This window comes from Schistocerca serialis, chromosome 9 (genome assembly GCF_023864345.2).
Source record: "Schistocerca serialis cubense isolate TAMUIC-IGC-003099 chromosome 9, iqSchSeri2.2, whole genome shotgun sequence".
Taxonomy (NCBI): domain Eukaryota; kingdom Metazoa; phylum Arthropoda; class Insecta; order Orthoptera; family Acrididae; genus Schistocerca; species Schistocerca serialis.
Genome location: NC_064646.1, coordinates 418,274,634 through 418,293,103, shown reverse-complemented (window position 1 = coordinate 418,293,103; position 18,470 = coordinate 418,274,634). Strand labels below are relative to the sequence as shown.

The following is an 18,470-nucleotide window of genomic DNA, read 5'->3' as shown; positions in this document are numbered from 1 at the left end:
TGGTTTCTAGAAACAATTGTGGGGTACTAAGTGAGATTTACGCTAGCAAAAAAGAAGAAAATCAACAAAAAACATAGACCGGTTCAGGAAATGAAGGATTCGTCCGTGCGGAGATAATGATGAAGAATGAAACTTTTTTTCATAATTTTATCGTTTCAAAACACTAACGTCAACATATTGAGATGATTAGACGTGGCGGATACAACTTTTAGCACTCAGGAAGGGCAGTGTACTGAAAAACTCGCCTTAAGCTAGATAAAGATATTTGCATTAAATTACATGTTGGTTTCTGTACTGAGGCTGCATAGTTCTGTTTTACGGCAATGCAACAACACACTGCGAAGAAGAAAAAAAATAGTACTTCGCTGAGAAGAACTATAGAATTCTTGACAGGAACAAGAAGTGGGCTTAGAGAGAGAACACAACAGTAGGTTTTCTTGCAACGATTTAATATTCATATCGTCAGAGTAAATTTTGTTTGCTGATGCTCTTAAATAAATCGATAGGTAAACAGCGTAGTTTGTATTCACATCTGCCACTGTTGCTATGGCAATGCTGTAAGAAAGAAACCCGGCATTTTGAGTACTCTGCCATTTTTCTTGTGAACGGAATTCAAGTGAGTTTCACGGTGTATTTTACCATAGTAGAGTGTTTTATTGATTAATTAAACAGAAACGTAGACATATTTTCACAGTTTAACGAGTAGTCGACAGCGAAATACTTTGAGATGCAGAAAGATGGGCAATGAAATCAGCCGAGACCTTTCCAAACTTATCATTTAAGATAATCACGAATAATCTAAATCTGGATGGACAAGAATTTGAACACCGTTCTTACTGAATTCAAGACGTTTGACGCCGTCCCTGGCAAGCGGCTTCTGATCAAATAGTGTGCTCATACAGAATCGTCTCAGTTGTGCAACTGGAATCGTGATTTTCTGTCAGGAAAGGCATGGTTGCTAGTATTTTACGGGAAGTTATCCAGGTGAAAGTCTCGCCGTGTGCGGGTGGGCGTTATCTTGCTAAAATGTAAGCTCAGGATAACTTGCCTCGAAGGGCAACAAAACGAGGCGTAGAATGTCGATGACATAACGCTGTACTGTAGGAGCACCGCGGATGACAGCGGAAAGGTTCTGGGGCGCCTCCGGACACGATTTCGCTGGTCTTTAGGGCTTATTTCGAAGCGGGAATCATCACTGAGTGCATTTATACTCCATTCAGTTCAGGCCGAAGATATGTCTGGAAATGTCCCGAACAGGAGTGAGATACGAACTCGACTGTTCCCCGCCATACGGCTTGACAACCAGTAGTGATGATCAGGGATATCGTTTCATTTCATAGCAGGACCACTTTGGTTGTCATCCGCGGCAACCTTACAGCACAGCGGTACGTCATCGATACTCTACACCCCACTTTGTTGCCCTTCATGGTATGCAATCTTGGGCTTGTATTTCAGCAAGATAGCGTCCGTCCGCACACGGCGAGAGTTTCTAGTGTTTTTCCGTGTGCTTGCCAACCCTAAGCTAGCCTTGCAGGCACGATCTCTCCCCAATTGAGAACGTTTGGAGCATTATGCTCAGCACCCCGAAACCAGCTCGGGATTTAGACTTTCTAATGTGTCAACTGGACAGTCACTGTCAGTTAGTGCCAAGCTGAGTCACTGCTTGCATAAGGGCTAGAGGTGAACCAACGCGCTATTGACTTACGCATTTTATGGACCTCTTTCTCTTGCATAAATCATCCAATTTTTTTGAAACTGTAAGCGTTTGTTTTTCTGTACATGTACATCACATTTACCGATTTCCGTCCCCTTTGGACAATTCCTTCTTGGTGCGTCATATATATATATATATATATATATATATATATATAGCGATGTAAGATAGAATCCGATGAGCCGTTTTACACTGTTGAAAACATCAGTTACACGATAGACCAGACAAATTTAATGGCTCTCCTTTCAACTAGATACCTAGGGATTATCATCATGAACACCTTAAATTGGAATGGGAGTAAGGTGAATCAAATATTGCCTTTATTGGCAGAAAGCATAGAAGACACAATGAAGTAACTAGACTGCCTATAGTATCCAGAATATAGCGGAGTGTGTGCTGATATGAAACTTCCTGGTAGGTTAATACTGTGTGCCGGACCGAGTCTCGAACTCGGGACCTGTGCCTTCGCGGCAAGTGCTGTACCAACTGAGCTACTCAAGCACGACTCACAACCTGTCCTCACAGCTTCAGTTCTGCCAGTACCTCGTCTCCTACCTTCACAGAAGCTCTTCTGCGAACCTCCCGAGTTCGAGCCTCGGTCCGGCACACAGTTTTAATCTGCCAGGAAGTTTCATGCCTATACTACGCTTGTCTTCTTCTTATGTAGTGTTACTGCGCGGATTCTTATCGGATGGGGTTATCGGAAGACATCGAAGGAGTTCAGAGAACGGTAGCTCGTTTTGTATAGGTTTGTTACAATAAAGAGGTGTTTCGTTGTGGCGAGATGTTTTCACTGGATTTCGATCAAGAACTTTCTCCATAGAATGCGGCAGAGTTTTGTTGAATAACATCTCACTGACCATCGCGATAAAATGAGAGGAACTAGAGCTTTTACACGAGGATTTAGATGTTCAATTTTCGACTGCCAGAGTGACCGAGCGGTCCTAGGCGCTACAGTCTGGAGCTGCGCGACCGCTACGCTCGCAGGTTCAAATCCTACCTCTGGCATGGATGTTTGTGATGTCCTTAGGTTAGTTAGGTTTAAGTAGTTCTACGCTCTAGGGGACTGATGACCTCAGAAGTTAAGTTCCGTAGTGCTCAGAGCCATTTGAACCATTTGTTCAATTTTTCCCATGTGTTATTCGAGAGTGGTGCAATCGAGAAATAATTGGGGTTGGGTTGTTTGGGGGAAGAGACCAAACAGCGAGGTCATCGGTCTCGTCGGATTAGGAAAGGACGGGGAAGGAATTCGGCCGTGCCCTTTCAAAGAAACCATCCCGGCATTTGCCTGGATCGATTTATCGAAATCATGGAAAACCTAAATCAGGGTGGCTGGACGTGTGATTGAACCGTCGTCCTCCCTAATGCGAGTCCAGTGTGCGAGAAATAGTCTGAAAGGGATCCTACGAATCCTCCTTTGCACAGCAGTCATGTGGCCACAGCTGTAGACGCCGCCTGACCTGCAGATTTGGCGGACCCTTTTTGCAGCTGGGAGGCGGACGAGGCGTGGCGCGTGACGCACCACTACTTCCACTTCGACCCGCTGCACGGCAACCACCGCGTGGAGGACGTCAACTTCCAGTGGACGGACGGCGTGTTCGGCGTGGCGCTGTCGCGGCCCGACGCGCAGGGCGAGCGCACCGTCTTCTTCCAGGCGCTGTCCAGCCTGCGCGAGTTCTCGGTGCCGGCCGGCGTGCTGCGCAACCGCACGGCCGCGCTCGCCGCCGGGCCCGACTCCTACTACCACTACCGGGACCTCGGCTTCAAGGGCAACGACACGCAGGCCACCGCCTCCTACCTCGACCTCGGCACCGGCGTGCTCTTCTTCACGCAGGTGCGTATCACCGTTCTGACACCAAAAAGGTAAACTGTGCCATTGCCCGCCTGCACCTCTGCGTTCCTCCTGTGGCTATCGTGGATGCCACAGGCGGTATCCGGGGAAAGGACACTTGTTGGAATGGCCACCCCCAGTTGCACTACGTTTTGCAGTAAGCGGGTTTGCTGACTTCGAAAAAAATGCAGCAAAACAGCATCTTCTATCTACTGACGGTCGCGCAAAGGGTTACCCTTGATGCCTGTGGTGTGCATACTCTAAGACCTACAGCACACACACCATAAGATTATTCGACTTGTCGCTCCAACGAAGCAGGCGAGTGTGGGCAATATGTCTCGTGGTCTTATCGTGGCGTGTTTATCTTCTGCCGTTAGGTCAGACGATAGAAATGCCACTTGCACGCTTAGAGTAGCAGATTGACGGTGATCAACTTTAAACACAACTTGATTAATTTTCACACACATTTATTAAAATAATAACAAGCACAAAAATAACTTAACTTGGTGCGGGATGCTATTTACAATTGACAATCTGAAGTTCCTTTGGTCTTGGTACGTTAATCGTATCCTCATATCTCTGATACCTGACAAAGTGTCTATTCATTTATCTTCATGGCTATGTACAGGAATATGATAATCTTACTAGGCGCAGACTGAAACTTGACTACAGACTAATGCAGACTGAATAATCGGAGGTCTGTACACTTGTTATAATACCTCGAGCGTTCAGGTATCACTGCGCGAGTGTGATCCGCGAGCAGAAAAGGTTCTACGTTAGCAGCAATCTCATTGGCTGCATTACATATTAATACGCAGATCGGCGGAAGCAGAATTTGGTCCGTCTGTAAGACAGCGCCATCTCGTAGTGCGGAGACGGACGAGCACTGCGCCTGCGCTGTTGTGCTTAGCAGGGCGCGCTCTATTGGGAAAGTTGTGTACGCGCTGACTACACAACAATGCCTATCGGATGTAAATGGGAAGGGGTTGAACCCCGTCAAATATTTGTTGTAAGTTCTATGGGACCATACTGCTGAGGTCATCGGTCCCTAAGCTTACACTATATAATCTAACTTAAAGCAACTTACGCTAAGGACAACACACAAACACACACCCATGCCCAAGGTAGGACGAGAACCTCAGACGGTGCGAGCCGCGTGAACTGTGACAAGGCGCCCCTGACCTCACGGCTACCCCGCGCAGTGAACTACCGTTGCCGGCCCCTGTGAGCGAGCGGTTTTAGGCGCTTCAGTCGGGATCCGCGCTGCTCCTACGGTCACAGGTTCGAATCCTGCCTCTGGAATCAATGTGTGTGATGTTCTTTGGTTAGTCAGGTTTAAGTTCTAAGTCTTAGGTTCAAATGGTTCAAATGGCTCTGAGCACTATGCGACTTAACTTCTAAGGTCATCAGTCACCTAGAACTTAGAACTAATTAAACCTAACTAACCTAAGGACATCACACACATCCATACCCGAGGCAGGATTCGAACCTGCGACCGTAGCGGTCGCTCGGTTCCAGACTGCAGCGCCTAGAACCGCACGGCCACTCCGGCCGGTCTCTTAGCTTTAGTTCTAAGTCTAGGGAACTGATGACCTCAGATGTCAAGTCCCGTGGTGTTTAGAGCCATTTGAACCATTTGAACCACCGTCAATTCGCATTCGTGCAGTACGAGAGAAATCGGCGGCAGAATGGAAACGAAATACAGACACTCTGTAACGAGCCACTGTAGACCAGGGCTCCATCTGACAATGTTTGTGAGGGTGAAAAACGACGAGTTGCACCATGGTATAAAGTCCACCTTACAGACGGTCCAGTAACATTAAAGAGACCGTCGTCTAGTTTCGACATCAATGTACAGTAACCACTCTCAGACACCATATGGCAGCATTAGCAGTGGAGGGTATATAAAGTGTGTTAGGGGAATGTGGAAACGGAGCAATTTATTTGATGTCCAAAAGGGGCTTGATTATTGTCTTTCGGTCTAAGGGTGGAGGCATGTCGAAATGGTTAAGTTTGTAACCTGTTGGAGTGTCGCCTTGGTTAAAGTACATTCTGACCGCAAAAGAGATGTGTACAGACGAATAGCCACTGACCGCCCAGATGAACCAAGGGCTTACAAACAGTGTCTCCTCAATGACCGTTCAGTAAATGTTGCTGCGTGTCGGCCTCCACAGGAGATATCTGGTTCATGCATCCATGGCCACTGCTGCTCATTGGCGAAGAAGGCTGAAATTTGCAGGTCAATAGCGCAACTGGACGTTCACGAGACGCGACAGGTGGCCTTTCCAGATGAATCACGCTCTGTGCTTCATCAGACAGAAGGCCGTTGGCATGAATCTCGTGAAACCTCTGATAACAAACACCCTGCAACAAGTGTCAGAAGGGTCCAGACCGGAGGCATTTCCTCAGTAAGCTATCATCGTGGATGGCACAGTGGATCAGCATAAGTATTCCTCTATTCTTGTGGACCATGTCCACGCCGACGAGCAGTTTCTTTTTCGTTAGTACGATGGCATCTACTAGCAGGGCAATGCAATGTGTCACACAGCTCACTGCGTGTGTGGTTCGAAGAGCACCAGGATGAGCTTACTGTACATCAAAGTCGCTGGACCTAAACTCAATGGAGAATCTACGGGACCACAGCGATCGGGCTATACGTGCCATGGATGCTCAACAGAGAAACCTAGTGCAGCTGGTCACAGCATGGCTTCACAGCCCTGTTGGTACCTTCCAGAACCTCACTGAGTCTCCTGCACATCTTCAGCGGTCTGTGCAAGAGGTGGCTATTCAGGTTTTGGCAGGTAGTTACAGTAATGTGACTGCACCATGTGTAACTGGGTAAATAGCTTCAAAGGTGGGAGGAACGCAACAGCGTTGGAAGAGGGAAAGGGATCAACGGAAATATTACCTTGAATGGAGAACCCCTCAAAGTGGCAGAAAGTTTCACTTCCTTAGGGAGTGAAATATCTAGTGATGGAAGAATAACCAACGAAATTAATAGGAGGTTACAGAAGGGAGGCAATTTCTACCAAACAATAAAACACCTGATTTGGATTAAGGAAGTTTTAGAAAAAACGAAACTCCTTTTCTATAAGGTTATTGTCACCTATGGTGGAGAAACATGGACAATGGCAGAAAGGGACTGCAAGCAGGGGAAATGACATTTCTCAGAGCAGTTAAGGGAAAAACAAGAATGGACAGAGTAAGGAATTTAGAGATTAGAAAGGACCTTAAACAAGAAAGTATGAGAGAAGAAATTGAAAAAAAGAGATTTATGTGGTATGGGCATGGTAAGAGGATGCATCGCCAGACTCTCCCCAAAATTATGGAAGAACTATGATGGATGGAAAAAGACCTAGAGGGCGCCCAAGAACACAGTGGAAAATGGGAGTGGAAATATCTGTGGAAAGGTGTGACCTGGCAGCAAGTGGAGGAAGAAAAGTGGTGGGAGGACCGAGCCAAATGGAGAGGACTCGTCAGCGCCTAGACCTGGCAGTAGCTGGAGCGGGATCCGGATATAGATAGATTATTCATAAAATTTCGCGGGAACTACCAGATGTCTGCAGCTTGTTGCCATGATATTTCGACGCCGAATCTTCTGGCCTCTTCAGGTGAATATTGATAGGAAACGCACTAAGCTCACGTAATTAAGATCCCGCCGGCACATGCGTGGTGTGTCCAGCTGGCGATGCGCATGCGCCGTTTGTCTTAAATATTTGAGCGCAGTGCCGTTGCTGTCAGTATTCACCTAAAGATGGCCAGAAGACTCTGCGCCGAAATATCATGGCAGAAAGTTGTCCGACAGTTCTCCTGACATTTCATGGAATATTTGTCAGAATGTTTGTCACATTGTGTTGTTGTTTCCGTTCCAGCTGAACCGCAACGGCGTGGCGTGCTGGAACACGCAGAAGCCCCTGGAGCCGGCCAACGTGCACTTGTTGGTCAGCGACGGCGAGCGCTTCTCCTTCCCCAACGACCTCAAGGTGGACGCCGAGGGCACCCTCTGGGTGCTCACCGACCGCCTGCCCGTCTACGTGTACAAGGGCGGCCTCGACCCCAACACGGTCAACTACCGCATCTTCTCCACGGCCGTCAAAGACCTCATCAAGGGCACCGTCTGCGAGGCGTAGTTGGTCGCCGAGGCTCGACGATGACGCCGCAGAACTGTCCAGCGCAGCACTTCTATTCAGCTCCCCTCCTCGCTCTTTTGTTATGCTAACAACTCTGTGAAGGCGTATAGTCATCTGAGGACCTGAACTTTTCATCAGTTATGTTTTTTTATTCAACACTCTCGTCTCCGCTCGTCGAAACCTCTTAGTCGGCGAAACTCTACTACTTTTTTTCTTCTGCTCGTGGAGCAACGATTAGTCAAAAGAGCACTTGGAACTCGCCTTATTAAAGGACTAGACGCTTTATCACACCGCACCCAATCTATCAAAGCATCAGTATTGTTGTATCAAATTATAATGTGGGTTTAGATCCATCAAGACCTGACATTTGGCAGAAAAAACGCTTACGGTGATCAGTGAGGTGTGTTTGGATAAACGTAGCTTAAGGTAATGTCTGGGTTCCAATCTTTTAATCTCCGTGAGGAGCAGAATATTCCTCTGGTGAACAGACTGTTTTATTCATGAGCTACAAAAACATTTGTTCTGCGGTTCGTAATCATCAAATTAAAATGTTTTCGTTAATAGCTCATAATAAAAGGACGTCCATTAAAATGGAAAAAAGTAATGTTGCATGCGAAATACAAGATAATAAGTGCCAAAATATACGCACATATCTTTAAAAAATTATATGTAAGCTCATTTTCTTCCATTTAGAGGTATACTGTCACTTTTTAACATGAAAAAGAAGTACGAAAAAGCTACGGCACAGTTACAGCGTGAAAACTGCGAATGAGAACGCAGCGTTATTCTTTCCCCGTAGTATTTGAGGAACTCAGCACTCCTTTAAAATGACCCGTAGTATTTGAGGAACTTAGCACTCCTTTAAAATGAAATACGTACCTGTCCTTTATTTCTGGAGGCAACAACTGCAGCATATTACACTTATGTCCAATACGTGTTTGCTATCTGCCACTTTTTGCTATAATGCTATATGTTTCGATACAAGAAATGTGCTATAGTTTGAGCAAGTGCAGAAAAAGTAAATACTTAAGACATATACGACATATTTTATAAATGCCTTTTGTTTCAGTGACCTTATGTTTGATAATGGGCGTATCCAGTATTAAATCACCAAGTCGTTTGTCTGTGTGCTCTAATTTTATCGATAAAATTTAGACACCGAATTTCCCATTAACAGTGCAGTCACTGCCGTGTGACTTCATGCTAATCTATCATTCCTCTGACGAATGTAACAGTTCAGTAGTTCAGGGAAATGATGTGCTAATAGCTATTGAGTCACAGCCACATACAAGTGGGAAATAAACAGAGATGTGGCGTTAAGACACACTTTTACAGATACACAGGAAACGAGAGCAAATGTGGTGCTGAACACAAACCGATAGAGGTGGACTTAAATTTTATATTATGTTTTCTGAAGTGTGTTATATTTCGAGAAAGGAAGGTATTGAATATCAGCTGTCCAAATTACGTTGTGAGTAAATACTTCATTTCTACGTGTCTACATATATGAAAACACTTGGACTTTGTATCTGAGTAATCGATTCCCGTGCATTTGCCATACTTCATTTAAACATTTTCTGTCTGCCCTTATCGTCTCTTTTCTGACATTCTGTCATTCAAGTACTGCAGACAGTTCACTAGAACCATTTGTACCAACCAGATATAAAGAAAACTATGGGCAGGTGCTCCCACGTTACATAGGAATATTATATTTCTTTTGTTGTTAAAGTATAAATTGATACTTTTCATGATGAGAAAGTGAACTGTAATTCATACACAAAAGACGACATAAAAGTAATAAAATTTTTGTACATTTTTTGTGTGTTTTCGATTTGTCGTTATCCGTTCACCTTATGCTCCTTCCTGTTTTTCACTCTCTAGCAAATACACTGACGGAAAGAAATCACAACACCAAAAAATAATTAATGTTGAGTAATGAAATTTGCCGGCCGTTGTGGCCGAGCGGTTCTAGGCGCTACAGTCTGGAACCGCGCTACCGCTACGGTCGCAGGTTCGAATCCTGCCTCGGACATGGATGTGTGTGATGCCCTTAGGTTAGTTAGGTTTAGGTAGTTCTAAGTTCTAGCGGACTGATGACCTTAGAAGTTAAGTCCCATAGTGCTCAGAGCCATTTGAACCATTTAGTAATGAAATTTCGTGAATACATATGTCTAGGTAACATATTTAAGTGATTAACACTGCAAGATCAGAGAGTAATGTAAGTGAAAGATATGTCATTGCAAATGTGAAATGGTGGTGCATTAATAACCGCTGTAACCACCAGAAGGTTGGATGCAAGCATGGAAATGGGCATGCTTTGTACTCTATAGGAGCCGGATGTTAGTTTTTGGGATGGAATTCCATTGGTCGGTCAGTACAGGGCGGTTATGCTGGTTGTCAGTGATGCTGGAGTTGCCGCCTGATGATGTCCCATACGTGCTCGACTGGAGACAGGTCAGGTGATCAAGTAAGCCAGGCAACATGTCGACACACTGCAGAGCATGTTGAGTTACAACAACGGTATGTGGACGAGTGTTATCCTGATGGAAAACAATCCCTGAAATGCTGTTCATGAATAGTAGCTGGACAGGTCGAATCATCAGACTGACGTACAGATTTGTCGTCAGGGTGCGTTGAGTAGCCCCGAGAGTACTCCTGCTGTCATACGAAATCGCACCCCAGACCATAACTCGAGGTGTAGGTCCAGTGTGTCTATCACCAGACAGGTTGGTTGGAGGCCCTCAGCTGGCCTTCTTCTAACCAACACTCGGCCATCGCTGCCATCGAAGCAGAACCAAATTTCATCAGAAAACACAACAGACCTCCACGCTGCCCTACAATGAAATCTCGCTTGAAACAACTGAAGTCGTAAATGGCTGTGGTTTGTGGAATCTGAGCTACAGGGCGTCTTGCTCAGAGCTGCCCGTGAAGTGCCCGATTTTTAACAGTTCACTGTGGAGCCAACTGCTGCTCAGATTGCTGCTGCAGATGCAATACGATGCGCCAAAGCCATATGCCGAAAACGGTGGTCTTCCCTCTAGACAGTGCCACGTGGCCGCCCGAGCCCGGTCTTCTTGCGACTATGCATTCTCGTGACAACCGCCGCCACTAATCACCTACAGTGGCTACATTCATGCCAAGTGTTTCTGCATTGTCGCAGAAAGAACATCAAGCTTCTCGTAGCCCTATTATACGACCTCGTTTAAAGTCACTGAGATGTGGATGATAGTGTCTTTGTCGCCTTAAAGGCATTCTTGACAAAGATCAACTCACCGTGTCCAGTCTCAAAAGTAACTACAGCACAGCGTCTATTTAGAGCAAACCTGATTTGCATACTCATAGTGGTGCTACTAGCGCCACTCTTATACGACTGTCTCGAAGTCTGAATATACATAATTTTTCGGATGTAGAAACACGCCTACCAACTTCCGCTTATGTCGCAAAACTCCTTCTTGGTGTTGTGATGTTTTTCTTCAGTATAAACAAATAATAGATGAAAAATAAAGATTTGTCTGGCGTTGCTGGATGAGAGACCTAGAGAGATTGTTCAGCCGGAAAGGGTTACCTTCCTTCGCGTACAACGGCCCATTTTCACAAGATGTATGAGAATTATTGCTAAGTGTACCTACGAGTTTTCGTGACTGTAATGGGGATTTGTATATTGTGGTGTCAGATCTGTGTTGAGAAGAGAGGGGGTGGGGTCAGGTTCAGGCAAATGGCCTACTCAACTCTAATAACACGTAGCTCCCCCCCGGGTTTACGTCCAGGTCTGACGTATGGAGCACCATCAGCTGTGTCACACGCTCTCACTCCATGGGACAGAAACGAGAGTTTTAGAATTTTATCCAGGACGCTGGTGCGAAGTTCTCTGACATGGAACTACATGCCCCTTGTTAGCCGAATAATGGCAGTAAAAATTTCTTCCAACACGGCTTCATCACAGTCGAGCACAGCTTCGGCTGTGGAGTCGGGTTAAAAAAGAAAAAAACGCTTAATACCAAACACAACGTTGAACAATTTCTTTCACTTATCATTACTAATGAAACGACGCATTCTTCATAATATGATGCGAAATACGCAGTCATATTATAACACCTGTACGTACTTTGAGCCAAATATGGCGTTAACATACAATAAGTGTTACTCTCTTGAAGGAATTTTGAAGTTCGACCGTGTGTTTACCTAATGGACAGAGGGTATCGAACGTGAATTGCGTATAAATGGCAATTAGTAGAAATACTTTAATTTTGAAAATAATGGAATTAGCGAAAGTTTTCGTGAATGAAATAACAAACGGTCGCCAGCCTAATCAGGCAAAATAATTTTGAAACATTAAGTTCAAAGAATTTATATACAATATTGCAAAAAGGACTGCCATTCTTTTTCTCTTTGTAAAGTACAATGAACACAGACGACTACCAGGCGAACTGAACAGTGTATAGCAGTAGTTACCATCAGCATAAATTAGCAATCACAGAAAGATAAAAAGGAATTTTACTCCTATTGATAATAATTAGTATCTCAATCATTAATTAAATGTTATCAAAGAAATCATGAGACTAGGTGAATCATGCCAATAGTCCTGGTTTAACTAACACACAAACATCACAAATGCAATATGCTCTCTCTTTTATGGAAATACTTCAGATTCCTTTAGCAAAATCAATATTTAGTTTAACTTTCTCATTATAGAGAAGAATATAGTGGGGCCATAAACTATCATTTAATCTGCAAGCAAATTTTGTAACTGTTTCACTAATGTTAATTTGTAACCTCACTTGAATTTGTTTATATTTCAAAACTATATAGCAATTTACTCAAATGTTATTCTCAAATTAACTTCAGAAGTTAGTATATGGTAATAGTCGAGGCAAAATCAAATTTTCTGTAAGTCAAATTATGTGCCCTTTTCATTACCTGAAAAGCAGGAGGTTTAACTAGCACCATTTATACACTTTAGCACAGAAACTATGGCACAATCAAAGTCGAAACAAATCACTGATTATTCAGAAACAGGATACTCGGTCTTTAACACGTTTAGGATAGGACCCTGTATAGGTTTCTTGATCAGGGCAATTTCAAACTTCAAACAAATATTTTTATCACTGAAATTGTTATTGAAAAACACACACACAAATGTACTGGTCCATACTAAAATACATCCTGATTTCCTGAAGTTATCGGAGCAGTGACGCAATAGTGGTGGCAAGCACGTGGTGGCTGTCTGGTCTCACCTCTTGCACTTTAAGGCTCTTTCCAAATTTCTGCTTGGCGACGTATTAATCAGTTTAGATCCATTCCATAATACAAGAGCACCACATTATAGCAGAAACCACATCCGAGGCAATTTCAACAGAAATCGGCTTCGAATGCCTCACTTGGCACCTATGGTGTTGACTGTATAACTCGCTGGCCACAGATTGCGTAATGTGCTCTCTCTCTCTCTTGCCGTCCAGTTTGACCGCCAAATCCACCTTTTATCACGGGCCAAGCAACTTCCGTAGCGGAGAGGGTTCTCTACACCTTTTCCTTTATATAATTCAACTTCCCTAAGTATGAAACAGTATTCAAAGTACAATTTTCCTTTTATGAGAATACGTATTTTATGACGTTTCATTATTTTTAAACATTATTAAACCTTTACAATATATACACATAAACTTCCATTTTCCCTTTGACGATTCAAAGACCTTTACTAGTACAGAACAATCACTTCAAAGTTACATACACATAATTACACTGTATAAACTACTTACAATCGATAATGGTGTTACAATATCTCTGAATGTAGTTTATCTAACAGTAGTGGTCTAGTAGCGCCAGCGCAGGAGCTCAGTCTGTTCGGTTCGCCAGCACAGAAGCTCAGTATGTTCGGTTTGTGTGTGTGTGTCTGTGTGTGAAATTCGTCAGAAACGACACGTTGTTTGGATTTTTCGCTAAACCATAGCTCTTCTTTTCTCGGTTTGATAATTAGGGAAGATGAGGGACACGTAATTCGCCGAAGTGGCGTCCAGTTGAAAGACTTGCACCAGGGATTAATAATAATAATAATATTAATATTAATAATACTCATTATTATTATTATCAAAATCATTTTAGTGCGTCCTATGGTCATGGAGTGGCAACGGCTTTGCCACAGTGGATACACCGGTTCCCGTGAGATCACCGAAGTTAAGCACTGTCGGGCGTGGCCGGCGCTTGGATGGGTGACCATCCAGCCGCCATGCGCTGTTGCCATTTTTCGGCGTGCACTCAGCCTCGTGATGCCAATTGAGGAGCTACTCGACCGAATAGTAGCGGCTCCGGTCACAGAAAACCATCATAACGACCGGGAGAGCGGTGTGCTGACCACACGCCCCTCCTATCCGCATCTTCAGTTGAGGATGACACGGCGGTCTGATGGTCCCGATGGGCCACTTGTGGCCTGAAGACGGAGTGTTTTTTTTATGGTCATGGAGTCATACTCCTCCACAGTTCGCCATTTCCTTTGGAGATGGAGTGAAGATTATAAAAAGTTAAATGTGAAATTAGAAATTCGAGAGCTCGTAATTCGTTCATTAAATGATACGCAGAGAACTATTTGTTTTATGTATGAGGATACTGAGAGGTTGACGTGTTGTCAGCTTGCCATCGTTAAGGACCGAATTCGAGAACATACTGTAGCGTACGCGATAAACATTCAATGGGATTTTTCCTTCTTCTGATTATTGTTGTCCTATGAACAGCACTTCCACTTCTTGAAAAACTATTTAACTTTTCTCCTGGGAGACGTACGTCGATACATGTGATACACGTACGAGTATATACTAATGGATGATCCGCAGTTGCCCAGCAAAGCAGCGAGGCTTAAAAAATCGAGCAACTTTCTCTATTCTACAAAATTAGTGACGTATTTTAACTAGTTACACATTCTTCAAAGTGGAATCTACGGTTACCTATGCGTGGACGGGAAGGATGACGATCGTGTTATTTTTTCATCTGGTGTTTGCGTATTTGTGCAACGTATCTATGCCACCAGAGGAAAAGTATAGAATATTTTCATTGAATCAAATTCCAATGACGACGAAATAAAACCGTTGCTTTATTGATTGTGGCAGTCGCTGAAAGCCAAAACTTAGTTCCACGAATTTGGAGGCTACATACCAACAGTAGCTTTTTAAATGTGCACTACAGTACACACCTTTGAATGTCCAAACGCCTTTGCCGTAGGTCCCTGCCGTTTGTGCTGCTGTTGGGGGCTACAATTTTCAGTAATTTTTCGTAGCCTCTATGTCTCCGTCATTCGTTTCACGCTAAAATAAGTTCACATTGAATTCACAACGAGCTTGAACAAACCCCAGAAACATTTCCATTATATACTGATGAGACATAATAGCGTGTTGCGGTTGTCCACTAACGGATCGCAATACAGTTGCGAGTCGGCGTGGCCTGGATTCGAGAAGACCTTGACAGGTTTCCCAAGTTATGTGGCAACACATACCTCAACTCCCGTAACTTCCGAGCCAACTTTATGGGGGGCGCGGGTCTGGTGCCCGATTATGTCCCACATGTGTTCCATTGGATTCACATCGGGTGAATTTGGTGGCCTAGACATCAACGTGAGTTTACTATTACGCTCCTCAAATGACCGTAGCACAGTCGTCAGCATAATGTTCACGTAGGCCACAGCCGTTTGCGATAACTTAAATGTATAAAATATTCACATTATCGACTTTGGCAATTAGTAGCCACCTTAAGGTTTGACTAATCCCCTAATAAACTTCGTAAAAATATGCAACAAATACAATTAGGCAATTTAAGTATCATGAAGTCGTCTGAAGTATTTCAATGGATTTACATTATATCCTCAATTCTAAAAAAGAGTATGGCCGGCCACGCAGCAAAAAAAAATAAAAAATAAAAAAAAAAAATATCACAGAAGCACCAACGGTCTGAGTTGCACAATTCACACATTGTGTCTCGTTAGGGCTGTTGTGGGCTTTAGTCCGAAGACTAGTATGATGCAGGTCTCCATGCTACTATGTCCTAAGCCTCTTCATCTCTGAAAAACTGCTGTAACCTATATCAATTTGCAACTGCTTACTGTATACATGCCTAGGTCTTCTTCTACAATTCCCTTCACCCCCTCCCCCGCTTCACACGCACATACATTGTCCTCTATTAGCAAATAGATCGTTCCAGGATATATCACGATGTGATTAACCGATCCCTTCTTTTAGTCGTTTTCTGTCATAACCATGACTCAGCAGTTGAGAGACCAGACAAATGTGTGGTTCGTGAAGAGAGGCAGCAGCCTTTTCAGTAGTTGCAGGGCCAACAGTCTGGATGATTGACTGATATGGCCTTGTAACACCAACCAAAATGGCCTTGCTGTGCTGGTACTGCAAACGGCTGAAAGCAAGGGGAAACTACAGCCGTAATTTTTCCCGAGGACTTGCAGCTTTACTGTATAGTCAAATCATGATGGCGTCCTCTTGGGTAAAATATTCCGGAAGTAAAATAGTCCCCCATTCGGATCCCTGGGCGGGGACTACTCAGTAGGACATCGTTATCAGAAGAAAGAAAACTGGCGTTATATGGATCGGAGCGTGGAATGTCAGATCCCTTAATCGGGCAGGTAGGTTAGAAAATTTAAAAATGGAAATGGATAGGTTAAAGATAGATATAGTGGGAAATAGTGAAGTTCGGTAGCAGGAGGAACAAGACTTCTGGTCAGGTGAATACAGGGTTATAAATACAAAATTAAATAGGGTTAATGCAGGAGTAGGTATAATAATGAATAAAAAAATAGGAGTGTCGGTAAGCTACTACCAACAGCATAGTGAACGCATTATTGTGGCCAAGATAGACACGAAGCCTACGGCAACGACAGTAGTACAAGTTTATATGCCAACTATCTCCGCAGATGATGAAGAGATTGATGAGATGTACGATGAGATAAAATAAATTATTCAGATAGTGAAGGGAGACGAAAATTTAATAGTCATGGGTAATTGGAATTCGATAGTAGGAAAAAGAAGAGAAGGAATTGTAGTAGGTGAATATGGAATGGGGGTAAAAAATGAAAGAGGAAGCCACCTGGTAGAATTTTGCACAGAGCATAACTTAATCATAGCTACCACTTCAAGAATCATAAAAAAAGGTTGTATACATGGAAGAGGCCTGGAGATACTCGAAGTCTTCAGGTAGATTACATAATGGTAAGACAGAGATTTAGGAATCAGGTTTTAAATTGTAAGACATTTCCAGGTGCAGATGTGGACTCTGACCACGAACTATTGGTTATGAACAGTAGATTAAAATTGAAGGAACTACAAAAAGGTGAGAATTTAAGATGGCATCTGGATAAACTGACAGAAACAGAGGTTGTAGAGAGTTTCAGGGAGAACATTAGGGAACGTTTGGCGGAAATGGGGGTAAGAAATACAGTAGAAGAAGAATGGGTAGCTTTGGGGGACGAAGTAGTGAAGACAGCAGAGGATCAGGTAGGTAAAAAGACAAGGGCTAGTAGAAATCCTTGGTTAACAGAAGATATATTGAATTTCTTTGATGAAAGAAGAAAATATAAGTGGAGTAAATGAAGCAGGCAAAAAGGAATACAAACGTTTCAAAAATGAGATCGACAGGAAGTGCAAAACAGCTAAGCAGGGATAGCTAGAGGACAAATGTAAGGATGTAGAGTCATATCTCACTAGGAGTAAGACAGATACTGCCTACAGGAAAATTAAACAGACTTTTGGAGGAAAGATAACCACTTGTGTGAATATCAAGAGCTCAGATGGAAACCCAGTTCTAAGCAAAGAAGAGAAAGCAGAAAGGTGGAAGGCGTATATAGAGGGTCTATACAAGAGCGATATTCTTGAGGACAGTGTTATGGAAATGGAAGAGGATGTAGATGAAGATAGAAATGGGAGATATGATACTGCATGAAAAGTTTGACAGAGCACTGAAGACCTAAGCCGAAACAAGGCCCCAGGAGTTGACAACATTCCATTAGAACTACTGATAACCTTGGGAGAGCCAGTCCTGACAAAACTCTACCATCTGGTGAGCAAGACGTATGAGACAGGCGAAATACCCTCAGATTTCAAGAAGAATATAATAATTCCAATCCCAAAGAAAGCAGGTGTTGACAGATATGAAAATTACCGAACTATCAGTTTAATAAGCCATGGCTGAAAAATAATAACACGAATTCTTTACAGACGAATGGAAAAACTGATAGAAGCCGACCTCGGGGAAGATCAGTTTGGATTTCGTAGAAATGTTGGGACACGTGAGGCAATACTGACCCTACGACTTATCTTAGAAGATAAGATTAAGGAAAGGCAAACATACGTTTCTAGCATTTGTAGATTTAGAGAAAGCTTTTGACAATGTTGACTGGATTACTCTCTTTCAAATTCTGAAGGTGACAGGGATAAAATACAGGGAGTGAAAGATTATTTACTATTTGTACAGAAACCAGATGGCAGTTATAAGAGTCGAGGGGCATGAAAGGGAAGCAGTGGTTGGGAAGGGAGTGAGACAGGGTTGTAGCCCATCCCCGACGTTATTCAATCTGTATATTGAGCAAGCAGTAAAGGAAACAAAACAATAATTCGGAGTAGGAATTAAAATCCATGGAGAAGAAATAAAAACTTCGAGGCTCGCCGATGACGTTGTAATTCTGTCAGAGACAGCAAAGGATCTGGAAGAGCAGCTGAACTGAATGGACAGTGTCTTGAAAGGAGGATATAAGATGAACATCAACAAAACCAAAACGAGGATAATGGAATGTAGTCGAATTAAATCG

General features: G+C 43.5%; 1 long non-coding RNA gene across 1 annotated transcript; it reads left to right on the top strand.

Annotated features, from left to right (window-relative positions):
* The first annotated feature begins 3,205 nt into the window (after positions 1-3,205).
* On the top strand, positions 3,206-9,491 carry LOC126418695 (uncharacterized). The gene is made up of 2 exons (XR_007575888.1): positions 3,206-3,548; positions 7,418-9,491. It is a non-coding gene; the product is annotated as an uncharacterized LOC126418695 (long non-coding RNA).
* Positions 9,492-18,470: the final 8,979 nt, after the last annotated feature.